This window comes from Nomascus leucogenys, chromosome X (assembly GCF_006542625.1).
Source record: "Nomascus leucogenys isolate Asia chromosome X, Asia_NLE_v1, whole genome shotgun sequence".
Lineage (NCBI taxonomy): Eukaryota > Metazoa > Chordata > Mammalia > Primates > Hylobatidae > Nomascus > Nomascus leucogenys.
This window is the reverse complement of record NC_044406.1, coordinates 128,972,432-128,984,951: the sequence shown is the minus strand read 5'-3', so window position 1 is coordinate 128,984,951 and position 12,520 is coordinate 128,972,432. Positions and strand designations below refer to the sequence as shown.

At 38.3% G+C, this 12,520-nt stretch overlaps 1 pseudogene; it reads left to right on the top strand.

Moving 5' to 3' along the window:
- Nucleotides 1-10,752: 10,752 nt before the first annotated feature.
- On the top strand, nt 10,753-12,120 carry LOC105738105 (annotated as a pseudogene).
- Nucleotides 12,121-12,520: the final 400 nt, after the last annotated feature.

The window sequence follows — 12,520 nt, the reverse complement described above, 5'->3', positions numbered from 1 at the left end:
AGTTAGGCCTCTTGTGCCAAATGATTATCCAAGTTGTGAATGCAAAGGAAAAGTTATTGAAGGACACTAAAAGCACTATTCCAGTTTCGTTGATATGGAGAAAGTTTTAGTGGTCTGTACAGACAATCAAACCAGCCACATGACTCCCTTAAGCCAAAGCCTAATGCAGAGCAAAGCCCTTACTCTCTTCAAGTCTATGAAGGCTGAGATAGGTGAGAAAGCTGCAGAGGAAAAGTCTGAAGCCAGCATGAGGTGTAAGAAAAGAAGCTGCCTCCATAACGAAAAAGCAGCAAGTTCTGATAAAAGTTGGGCAGTAAGTTATCCTAAAAATCTCGCTAAGATAACTGATGGAGGTGACTACACGAAACAAAATATTCCCAATAGAAACAAAACAGCCTTCTATTGAAGAAGATGCCATCTGGGACTTTAATAGTTAAAGAGGAGAAGTCAATACCTGCCATCACCACATCAAAGGACAGGATGACTCTCTTGATAGGAGTTAATACAGCTTCTGACTTTAAACTGAAGCCGAGGCTTATTTATCATTCCAAAAATCTTAGGGCACTTAAGAATTATACTAAATCCATTCTGCCTATGCTCTATACATGGAACAAACATAGTGCGTTTGCACACCTAATAGACTACAGTGTAATCAAACATAATTTTTTTTTTTTTGAGACAGAGTTTCACTCTTGTTGCCCAGGCTGGAGTGCAGTGGTGTGATCTTGGCCCACCTCAACCTCCACCTCCTGGGTTCAAGTGATTCTCCTGCCTCAGCCTCTCAATTGGCTGGGATTACAGGCATGAGCCACCACGCCCAGCTAATCTTGTATTTTTAGTAGGGAGGGGGTTTCTCCATGTTGGTCGGGCTGGTCTCAAACTCCCGACCTCAGGTGATTCACCGGCTTTGGTCTCCCAAAGTGCTGGGGTTACAGGTGTGAGCCACCGTGCCCGGCCCTGCAAACACAATTTTTATATGCACCAGGAAAACGAAATTTTTGTGTTACTCACTTTATTTTGATATTTATTGTGGTGGTCTGGGACTGAACCTGCAATATCTCCAAGTTACGCCTGTATTAAGGTTATGAGACCTGTGCAACAGCATGTATGATTTTCTGTTCTCCTCTCATGTTATTAGCTACATGTTTCCTCTCATGGTATTAGCTATACAGACAGTATAAAATAAATATAAAAATTCAAATAACTGTACAATAGAACTTGACGTTCACTAAGAATTGCAACACTACTCAAGTTGAGCGGATGTTTGACTGGAAGCACTACTAGGAAAGGACTCAAAATATATAATACGGTACTGATTTTCTGGATGTTTTACATCCATTCAAAATTTGATGGATGATAGACAGTTTAGGGGTTTAACAGTAAAGTGTGTTGAAGTGTGAATTAGGCAAAATCTGAGCTATGACATGTGAATACCATGTTGTTAATAATAACCTACCCGTTGTTGATATGAGAGGGAGAGAGCAAGGGGCTCACCTGCTCTGTTTTACCAGCAATCTATACCCAAATAGCTGAGGTCTGAAAATCCACTTGAAAGCCTTTATTCTTACAGATCAGTATGGGGATCACTTTCATTATGCAATCCTCACTATTCAAAGAGTTGCCATAGAATTTCCAGTCATTTAAATCTCAAAGCTTTTACGTTTTAAAAAAATTGTCCAATGGACTCCATTATGAGTCTCATTAAAAGTATACACATTATTTTCAGAAGAATGAACATAGATACAATTTTGATTACAGTTGCTCTTCATGGACCAGCTCCCAGACTATTCAAAGAAGCCAGGTAGGATAGATTGTATTTTACAAAAATGACAGCACCAACAATGATCTCATCCTGCACATTCCTCTTACAACATGAGGTTCACACTCTGCCGTTGAGAGGTGGGGGCTACGTTGACTCTTTTTAATTCTGGGAACACCTTTGTAATGACCAAGGAAAAGAACAAATTTAAACCCCTACTTCACAGTATAAACAAAATTAACTTGAAACGGATAGAAGGGACCTATATGTAATAGCCAAAACTATAAAACACTTTGAAGAAAATATTAGTGTAAATATTCATGATGGTGATTAGGCAATGACTTCTTAGATAGGACAACTAAAGTACAAGCAACCAAAGAACAGATACATAAGTGAAACTTCATCAAAATAAAAAGATTTTGTACAGTAAAAGATATCATCAAGAAAGAAAAGAAAACCCACAGGATATGAAAAATAATTCTAATCATATACCTTATAAGAGACTAGTATCTAGAATATATTCTAAAATTTTACAACTCAATAATCAAAAGACAAATAACCCCATTTTTTAAACAGGCAAATGATTTGAATAGACATGTCTCTAAAATGATATAAAAATGGTCCATAAGCACACAAAAAATGCTTAACATCATTTGCCGTCAGTGAAATGCAAATCGATACCACAAACTCCCTATCCACTAGGATGGCTATAACACAAATACAGATCTTAAGTATTGGTGGGGATGTGAGAAAATTGAAACATTGTGCATTGTTAGTTGAAATTTAAAATGTCACAACTACTTTGGGAAACAATGTATAAGAAAAAGAACAGCAAAATAAGCTCAAAGAATGTGGACATAAAAATATAATAATAATAAAGTTAACAGCAGAAATAAGTAAAATATAAAAATTAAATTAAGGATCACTCTGGGCATGGTGCCTCATGCCTGTAATCTCAGCACTTTGGGAGGCCGAGGTGAGATCACTTGAGGTCAGGAATTTGAGACCAGCCTGGGCAACATAGTGAAACCACTTCTGTACAAAACATTTAAAACTTGGCCAGTTGTTATGGCACACCCCTGTAATCTCAGCTAACCGGGAGGCTGAGGCAGGAGGATCCATTGTCAGTTTCATGCAACACAATATAAAAATCATAAGCAAAGTATTACCAAAGTGAATAAAGCAATATATACAAAGGAAAATACAAACTGTAACTAAATTGACTTTATCACATAAATGCACAGTTGTTCTATCATTAGAGGCTCAAATAATGTAAATCACAATATTAACAGATAAACAGATTTAAAAAACATGATTTCAATCGCCTTTTAACATTTGGTAGAATTCAACATCAATTTGTTATTTTAAAAAACAGTAACTATTTTAAGAAATTGAGAGTATAAGAAAAATCCTCATAGTCTGACAAACGGATGTGCAAACAACGAAAGTAAATATACACTTATCCGTGAAAGGTTGAACTGCTTTCCCTTTGAGAACAGGATTAAGACAAAGATGCCTGGTGTTATCAGCTATACTCAACATTATATTGGATGTTCTAGCCAGTTCGGAAAGCAATCAAAAGGAAATGAGGAATGAAGAGTGTAGGAAAAAAATGTGTAACATTTTTGTGTTTAGAGAATCCTAACAAATCTACAGATAAATTATTAGGATTAATGAGAGTGTAGCAAATTTGTGGGAAAAAAATCAATATTCAAATACTAATTGCACCCTTTCCTTCCCTTGCCCTTCTTCCTTTTCCCGCTCCTACTCTCCTTTCCTTTTTTTTTCTTTATGCACACAGTAGAATACTACACAATCTATAGCCACATATAAACATTAATGAATCATTTCACAAACCAAATGGAGGGCGAATAAAGCAAGACACATTATACACTGTTCTATTTAAATAAAGTGCAAAATCTGTTTAAACTAAAGTATATATTTAGGAGTGCAAACCTAGAAGGTTAGACCGCAAAGAAAATCCAAAAAGTATAGATACATGTTTATTTTTAGTACTTACGCATTTTTAAAAATGTGCTACATAGTACTATAAAATAACTAAAGATCTCAAAAAAATGGATATATGAGACAGATTAGCATTGATAAAGAGGCAATTTCACCCTTATTTCTGTGTTGTTTAAACATATTACACAAAGAATACACATTTTCTATGTATCATATATGTAATTTACTTTGGAATATCAATATAGATTTTAAAAATTATAAGAATACCCAAAAATTGTTTATATAGATTTTAAGGAAAAAAAAAGTTTCAGAATGAGAGAAGACACAATGATTAGAGGTAAAACAAAAAATAAAAAGCTAAAACACTTGAGGGTCCCCATTAGTTTGATGAAGCTGAAGAAAAGGGCACGTGTGTGGGGACAGAGCAGAGCTCTCTGTAATCTGATCTCTGAAGGGCTAGGACTGTACCACTTAAATGTGGTTTGAGGTCACACACACTGAACCACATGGCAGTACTCTTTTTACTTTGACCCTGGTGCCCAGACTATGATCTAAACCTCATCGTAGCTTGTAATAAATTCCATAATTATTAGCAATTCTAACAACAGAGAGTCAAAGAATTGATGAGGCCAGGAAAAAAGGTTTGCCCTTTAATCAGAAGCTATACGTTCAAATCACCTTCAAGGCAATTTTCTGGGGTAAACCACTGTCCATGCATTTATATGTGGTTAATGAGTAGTGAAAAGCCCTTTGGAATGTTTAGAGGCCCTTTTCATTTGCACACAATTAGGGTAAAAATGAAATGTGCAGATTAACATTGAATGACATTCTTCTGTTATCTTTTTCTATCACATCATGCATGAAAACCAAAGGTCTCTTTGTCGTAAAAGGGACTAAATTGCTTAATCCATGAATTTATAAACTTGCATTTTTCCCCTCAGAGAATTTGTCATGGTTTCTGAGTTCTCGAAAACTCCTAGAAAGTGATAATGCAATCAATTGCATATAAAACCTCAGAAGACTAGTTGAGAAATTTAAGTTCAGAGGAGGAAGTATGAAAGGTAAATGGTAAATGTTTAATTTGGCAATTGAACCTTCAAAGATATATGTTTCCCAGGGATGAGGGCTACTGTTACCAAAACAGCATGGTACCGGTACAAAAACAGGCACATAGACTAATGGAACAGAATAGAGAGCCCAGAAATAAGGCGACACATCTACAGCCATCTGATCTTTGACAAAGCTGACAAAAACAAGCAATGATGAAAAGACACCCTGTGTAATAAATGGTGCTGGGATAACTGGCTAGCCATATGCAGAAGACTGAAGCTGGACCCCTTCCTTACACCATATACAAAAATCAACTCAAAATGGATTAAAGACTTAAATGTAAAACCCAAAATTATAAAAACCCTGGAAGACAACCTAGGCAATACCATCTTGGTCCTAGGTATGGGCAAATATTTCATGACAAAGACACCAAAAGCAATCACAACAAAAGCAAAAATTGACAAATAGAATCTAATAAAACTTAAGAGATTCTGCACAGCAAAAGAAACTATAAACAGAGTAAACTGACAATCTACAGAATGAGAGAAAATATTTTCAAACTATGCATCTGACAAAGGTCTAATATCCAGCGTCTACAAGAAATTTAAACAAGTTTATAAGAGAAAAACAAACAACCCCATTAAAAAGTGAGTAAAGGACATGAACAGACGCTTTTATAAAGAAGACATACATGCAGCCAACAAGTCTATGAAAAAAGCTCAATATCACTGATCGTTAGAGAAATGCAAATCAAAACCACAATAAGATACTATCCCACACCAGTCAGAATGGCTACTATTAAAAAGTCAAAAAATAACAGATGCTGGCAAGGTCTCATAGAAAAGGGAACACTTATATACTACTGGTGGGATTGTAAATTAGTTCAAACATTGTGGAAGTCAGTAGGGTGATTCCTTGAAGAGCTAAAAGCAGAACTACCACTTGACCCAGCAATCCCATTACTGGTTATATACCCAGATAAATATAAATCATTCTATATAAAGACACATGCATGTGAATGTTCATTGCAGCACTGTTCACAATAGCAAAGACATGGGATCAACCTAAATGCCCATCAATGACAGACGGGACAAAGAAAATGTGGTACATATGTATCATGGAATATTATGCAGCCATAAAAATGAACAAGATCATGTCTTTTGTGGGAACACGGATGGAACTGGAGGCTATCATTCTAAGAGAATTAATGTAGGAACAGAAAACCAGATACTGCATGTTCTCAATTATAAGTGGGGGAGCTAAATGATTAGAACTAAGGAACATAGAGAAGGAAACAACAGACACTGGTGTCTACTTGAGGGAGGAGGGTGGGAGGAGGGAAAGGAGCAGCAAAGATAGCTATTGGGTACTGAGCTTACTACCTGGGTGATGTAATAATATGTACAACAAACCCCTGTGATGTGTTTATCTGTGTAACAAACCTTCACACTTACCCACAAACCTAAAATTAAAATTAAAAAAAACAAGAAAGAGTTTTAAAATACTTTTCTTGTGGCTCACACCTGTAATCCCAGCACTTTGGGAAGCCGAGGCGGGCAGATCATGAGGTCAGGAGATCGAGACCATCCTGGCTAACACGGTGAAACCCCATCTCTACTAAAAATACAAAAACAAAATTAGTAGGGCATGGTGGCAGGCACCTACTGTAGTCCCAGCTACTGGGAGGCTGAGGCAGGAGAATGGCGTGAACCCGGGAGGCGGAGCTTGCAGTGAGCCGAGATCACGCCACTGCACTCCAGCCTGGGCGACAGAGCAAGACTCGCCTCAAAAAAAAAAAAAAAAAAAAAAAAAACCTTTTTTTATTGTTTTTTTTTTTGAGACAAGACTCCGCCTCAAAAAAAAGTTTTTTAAAAATTATTTTATGTATGTATTTATTTATTTATTTATTTATTTTTATTTTTTTTTTGAGACAGGGTCTCGCTCTGTCGCCCAGGCTGGAGGGCAGTGGCACGATCTCAGCTCACTGCAAGCTCCGCCTCCCGTGTTCACGCCATTCTCCTGCCTCAGCCTCCCGACTAGCTGGGACTACAGGTGCCCACCACCACGCCTGGCTAATTTTTTTTGTATTTTTGGTAGAGACGGGTTTTCACCACGTTAGCCAGGATGGTCTCAATCTCCTGACCTCGTGATCTGCCCATCTCGGCCCCCCAAAACTTTTCTTAAACGTGGTTTTGTATGTGATTCTAGGCAACTGGACATTGAGCAGTCTGTAACTGTTTGCTCTGCATCTATCCTGTTAACTGCTTCCAGCTCACCCACACCTAGGCCATGAGTTTTGTATAAAAAGCTTCATAACTCATGGAGTTCCAATAAGCCCAAGCCCGGAGCCTCATTTTTTTTTTTTCCTTCTGCAGTCTTTAAACCATTGCACGTAGTCTCAGCCTACCTTTGTACTGACTCTGGAGTTGGCTGCAAACCTTAAGGATGCTGCCTTTGCTGCAAGAGTTATCTCAGTTACCCATGTCCCTAAAGAAGGATGCAGCGCCCTAACCTACACTCTTTCCAGGCTTACGCAGGGAAAGCACTGCCAGACAGATCTAGAATCACACTAGTCCCCACCCCAAGCCCTAAAGGCCCAAGGAGACAGAAATCGAACAATGCCTGTGATTACTTTAAACTTTTTTTTGTTTGTTTGTTTTGTTTTATTATACTTTAGGTTTTAGGGTACATGTGCACAATGTGCAGGTTTGTCACATATGTATCCATGTGCCATGTTGATTTCCTGCACCCATCAACTCGTCATTTAGCATTAGGTATATCTCCCAATGCTGTCCCTCCCCCCTCCCCCCACCCCACAACAGTCCCCGGAATGTGATGTTCCCCCTCCTGTGTCCATGAGTTCTCATTGTTCAATTCCCACCTATGAGTGAGAACATGCGGTGTTTGGTTTTTTGTCCTTGCGATAGTTTACTGAGAATGATGGTTTCCAGTTTCATCCATGTCCCTACAAAGGACACGAACTCATCATTTTTTATGGCTGCATAGTATTCCATGGTGTATATGTGCCACATTTTCTTAATCCAGTCTATCGTTGGACATTTGGGTTGGTTCCAACTCTTTGCTATTGTGAATAGTGCCGCAATAAACATACGTGTGCATGTGTCTTTATAGCAGCATGATTTATAGTCCTTGGGGTATATACCCAGTAATGGGATGGCTGGGTCAAATGGTATGTCTAGTTCTAGATCCCTGAGGAATCGCCACACTGACTTCCACAATGGTTGAACTAGTTTACAGTCCCACCAACAGTGTAAAAGTGTTCCTATTTCTCCACATCCTCTCCAGCACCTGTTGTTTCCTGCTTTTTTAATGATGGCCATTCTAACTGGTGTGAGATGGTATCTCACTGTGGTTTTGATTTGCATTTCTCTGATGGCCAGTGATGATGAGCATTTCTTCATGTGTTTTTTGGCTGCACTTTTGAACCACTATCTTCTAAAGTGGAGGCCTTCAAACTACAGCCCAATGTTAAAATCCAGCCCTTTTCCTGTTTTCATATGGCCCTTGAGATAAGATTAGTTTCTCCCTATTTAAAGAGTTGTAAAAGAAAGAGGAGGAGGAGGGCAGAAAGGAGGAAGAAGAGAAGGCAAAGGTGGAGGAGGAGGTGAAGCAAAGAAGAAAATGAGGCATATGCAGTGAAGACCGTATGTGGCCTACCAAATCCTAAAATGTTTACTATCTGTCTCTTTACAAAAAAAAAAAAAAAAATGTTTCTTGATCCCTATTCTAAACCACAAACTTTGTCTTTTCAAGCCCTTGCATAAAATGCCCACATGGCTTTCCATTACTATCAGGATAAGGTCTACATTCCTCAACATAGTTTATGCTCAATCATCTGACCCTAACTATCACTTAGTCCCCGTTAACTTGGCCCCAACATCCACTCCCTATTCACAAAGCCTGAATTACTTGCTCTTTTGAGAACATAACATAAACTTTCATTCCACTGTGCCGTGTTTTAACATTCTCTCCTCTCCCTGGAATACACTTTTCCTCTGGCCCTCTTGGAAAACTCTTCCTTAAAGGCTCAGCTAAATTGCCACTTCTCTAAAGCATTCTCTGAGTGCCTCAAGCTGAATTAAGATCTCCTCTGCACATCCACAGAATTTAGTTATGCCTTCTATTAGTTTACTTAATATATTACTCTCTGAGCCACCATTCTCAGTTGGGGACTGAAAGGTTTATCATTTCCATCTAGCTGTTTATATCCTGCGGACAGCCTAAAAGCAGTCCTAGGTTTGAATTTACTTCTGCTTCTATTTACTGTTTACTTAATTTGGGAAAACAAAAAAGATATACCAACAGTCCCAAATTAGATGAATTGTCAACAGTTGAAAAGAATACAGTGCAGGCATAGAAAATGGTCTGAGAAAGAATCAAAACCTTACCTGCAAAGTGAAGACATCTTAAAGATATTCTTGGGAAAGAATAAGTTTTCATTTTATAGATATATGAGGCACTCCATTCCAAGAAAATTGATGCTATGCTACAAAGTCTCCTACCTGCAGTACCGACATGATTAAAAGGATAAAAGGGAAAATGGGAAAAGATGAAATAAATGGCTAGATACTAGGGGAATATGAAGAAATCCACATGAATGTCTACGGTGCTCTAAATAACATGATCATTCATTTGTAAAGATGAACTCAAAAATAAAATTAGTTATACTATACATATGCTATTTAATTTTATGAAAATGGTCAATAAGATGAAGTTTGTTTTGTTTTTTTTTTGTTTTGTTTTGTTTTTGTATTTTTGTATTTTTTTTTTTTTTTTTTTGGAAATGGAGTCTAGCTCTTGTTGCCCAGGCTGGAGTGCAGTGGCAGGATCTCGGTTCACTGCAACATCCGCCTCCCGGGTTTAAGCGATTCTCCTGCCTCAGCCTCCTGAGTAGCTGGGATTACAGGCAAGTGCCACCACGCCCAGCTAATTTTTCTATTTTTAGTAAGTCGGAGTTTCACCATGTTGGCCAGGCTGGTCTCTTATCTCCTGAACTCAGGTGATCCACCCACTTCGACCACCCAAAGTGCTGGGATTACAGGCATGAGCCACTGTACCCAGCCAAGATGAAGTATTAATATGGAAAAAGGTTCATGGAAAAGAAGCAGGTTAAAAATATATATAGACTATGACTTTTTATGTCACTTATTTGAAGTAAAAAACACCCTTTATGTGTATATGTGTGTGTGTAAGTGTCTACAAAAATTTATAAGGTATGCCTGATTAGCAAAAATGTTTCCTTCGTAAATCAGGGAGGAGAGTTTGGGGCTGATAATCCAAGAGAGTCAAAGGGCACTTTAACTGTTACCTTTACTTGTGAATTGTTTGACTACTTAAAAATAATGAGCATTTTTTTGTCAATTTAAATTAAAACCAATAAAATGTACATTCACATGACATCCAGATCCTACAAGACATAACATTTCAACAGGGTCCAAAAGAATAGGTGATATATTCTCATTCATTTAGTTTTTAAATTGTCTTTCTTGGGTTTAAAATACACATAATAAAAGAAAATCATAGATGCTGAAATAGGTATTCCAAAGCTCAAAGACGAGCTGAGAAAATCAGAATTAAAACCATACAGGTTAAAAATTATTTTCTTTAAGAATGTTGAATGTTGGCGCCCACTCTCTCCTGGCTTGTAGGTTTTCTGCTGAGTGGTCTGCTGTTAGCCTGTGCGGCAAACCAGCATGGCACACATTTACCTATGTAACAAACCTGCACGTTTTGCACATGTCTCCCGGGATCTAAAATAAAATTACAATTAAAGAAACACACGAACTAAAGCAGTTTCTATTAAAGGTGAATGAAACAAGCAGTAGATGAAAGGTGGGTTACCATGGAAGCAACAGACATGAACATGTAGGAAAAAAAAATAAAGGAGAAGATTTTCTGCTCAGTCACGTCAAAGTCAGGCGTCTAGTCTGTTTCCATGTCAGATCCTGTAAGAGATGATGATGTTGGGCGCTGAAGGTGGAGAGGGATTCATAATGAAGGTCCAGAGATTGCCCTAGTCTTGCTCAGCCAATAAAGTGCAGAGGATTTTTTTCTGAGTGCAAAATTTAAAATAAGGCTCAACGTATTCGTTTCATCTGCAGCAGAGAAGGCAGACCAAGTGGTGAGACTTTTGCTGAACTTGAGAGTATGAGGTCAAATTGGCCCTGAAAAAAGACAAAGAAACTATAGGACACAGATATGTTTCAGTATTCAAGTCAAACAATGTTGAAATGGATTGGGTGCTGAAGCATAGTGGTCCAGATAGTTCTGACATGGCCAATGATGGCTTTGTACTCCCCTTTGAATGTAGCAAGGAAGAAATTGTTCAGTTCTTCTCATGGTTGGAAATCGTGCCAAATGGCATAACACTGATGGTGGATTTCCAGGGAAGGAGTACAGGGGAGGCCTTTGTGCAGTATGCTTCACAGGAAATAGCTGAAAATGCTCTAGAGAAACACAAGGAAAGAATAAGGCACATGTATATCAAAATATTTAAGAGCAGTAGAGCTGAAGTTAGAACTCACAAAAGCTTATGGCCATGCAGCAGCCAGGTCCCTATGACAGACCTGGGGCTGGCAAAGGGCATAACAGCATTAGCAGAGGAGATGTCTTTGAGAGGATGCGGTGTGCTGCTTATGGTGGAAGCTATGGAGGCTATAATGATTATCATGGTTATAATGATGGCTATGAATGTGGGTCGGATAGATTTGGAAGAAACTTCAATTGTAGTTTTTTAGGAATGTCTGATCATAGATATGAGGATGGTGGCTCCACCTTCCAGAGCACAATGGGACACTGTGTACACATGTGTGGATTACCTTACAGAGCTACTGAGAATGATATTTATAATTTTTTCACTGCTCAGTCGTGGAGAGTACACATTGTAATTGGTCCTGATGGCAGAGTAACTGGTGAAGCAAATGTCGAGTTTGTAACTCAGAAGATGCTGTGGCAGCTATGTCAAAAGACAAAGCAAATATGCGTCACAGATATGTAGAACTCTTCTTGGATTCTGCAATAGCACCAAGTGGTCGTGGTTATGGTAGCCAGATGATGGGAGTTATGGGCTTGTCAAACCAGTTCAGTTACAGTGGCCCAGCCAGCCAACAGCTGAGTGATGGTTATGGAGGCAGCTATGGTGGCTAGGGCAGCATAAGTGGATACGATCAAGTTTTGCAGGAAAACTTCAGTAATTTTCAATCAAACATTACATAAGTAGCCAAGAAGCAATGAACAGCAACTACTGCAGTAGAGGAAGCCAGGCATCTATTGGCATGAACAGCACGGGAGGGATGTCTAACATGTCTGATATGAGTGGTGGATGAAGAATGTAATTGATCCTGATCACGGACTCTTGGCCAACTTTTTTCAAGAAAAAAACTTCAGTTTAACAGTTTTTGAAGTACAAGCTTGTGGTTTATGCTTACTCTCTCAGTGGAAATCAGGATTGTTCTGCAGACTTAATTAAGGCTCTGTTTTTGAACACAGTACTCCTCTAGGATGTAACAGTGAAGTTGAGTAAACTATAACTTAAAAAAGTTTTCATTTTTCTCAAGTTAGTTATATTGTACAATGTACTGAAGCAGGAAATGTATTTAGGTTAAAGCAGTTGAATTAAGTTAGTTGTTGCCCTTATACCACGTTACACTGAACACAGTTTGGATGCATGTTGAAATACATGCTTTTTTTTTTGTAAAACTCAATATAAGAGCTGTGTCTGGAATT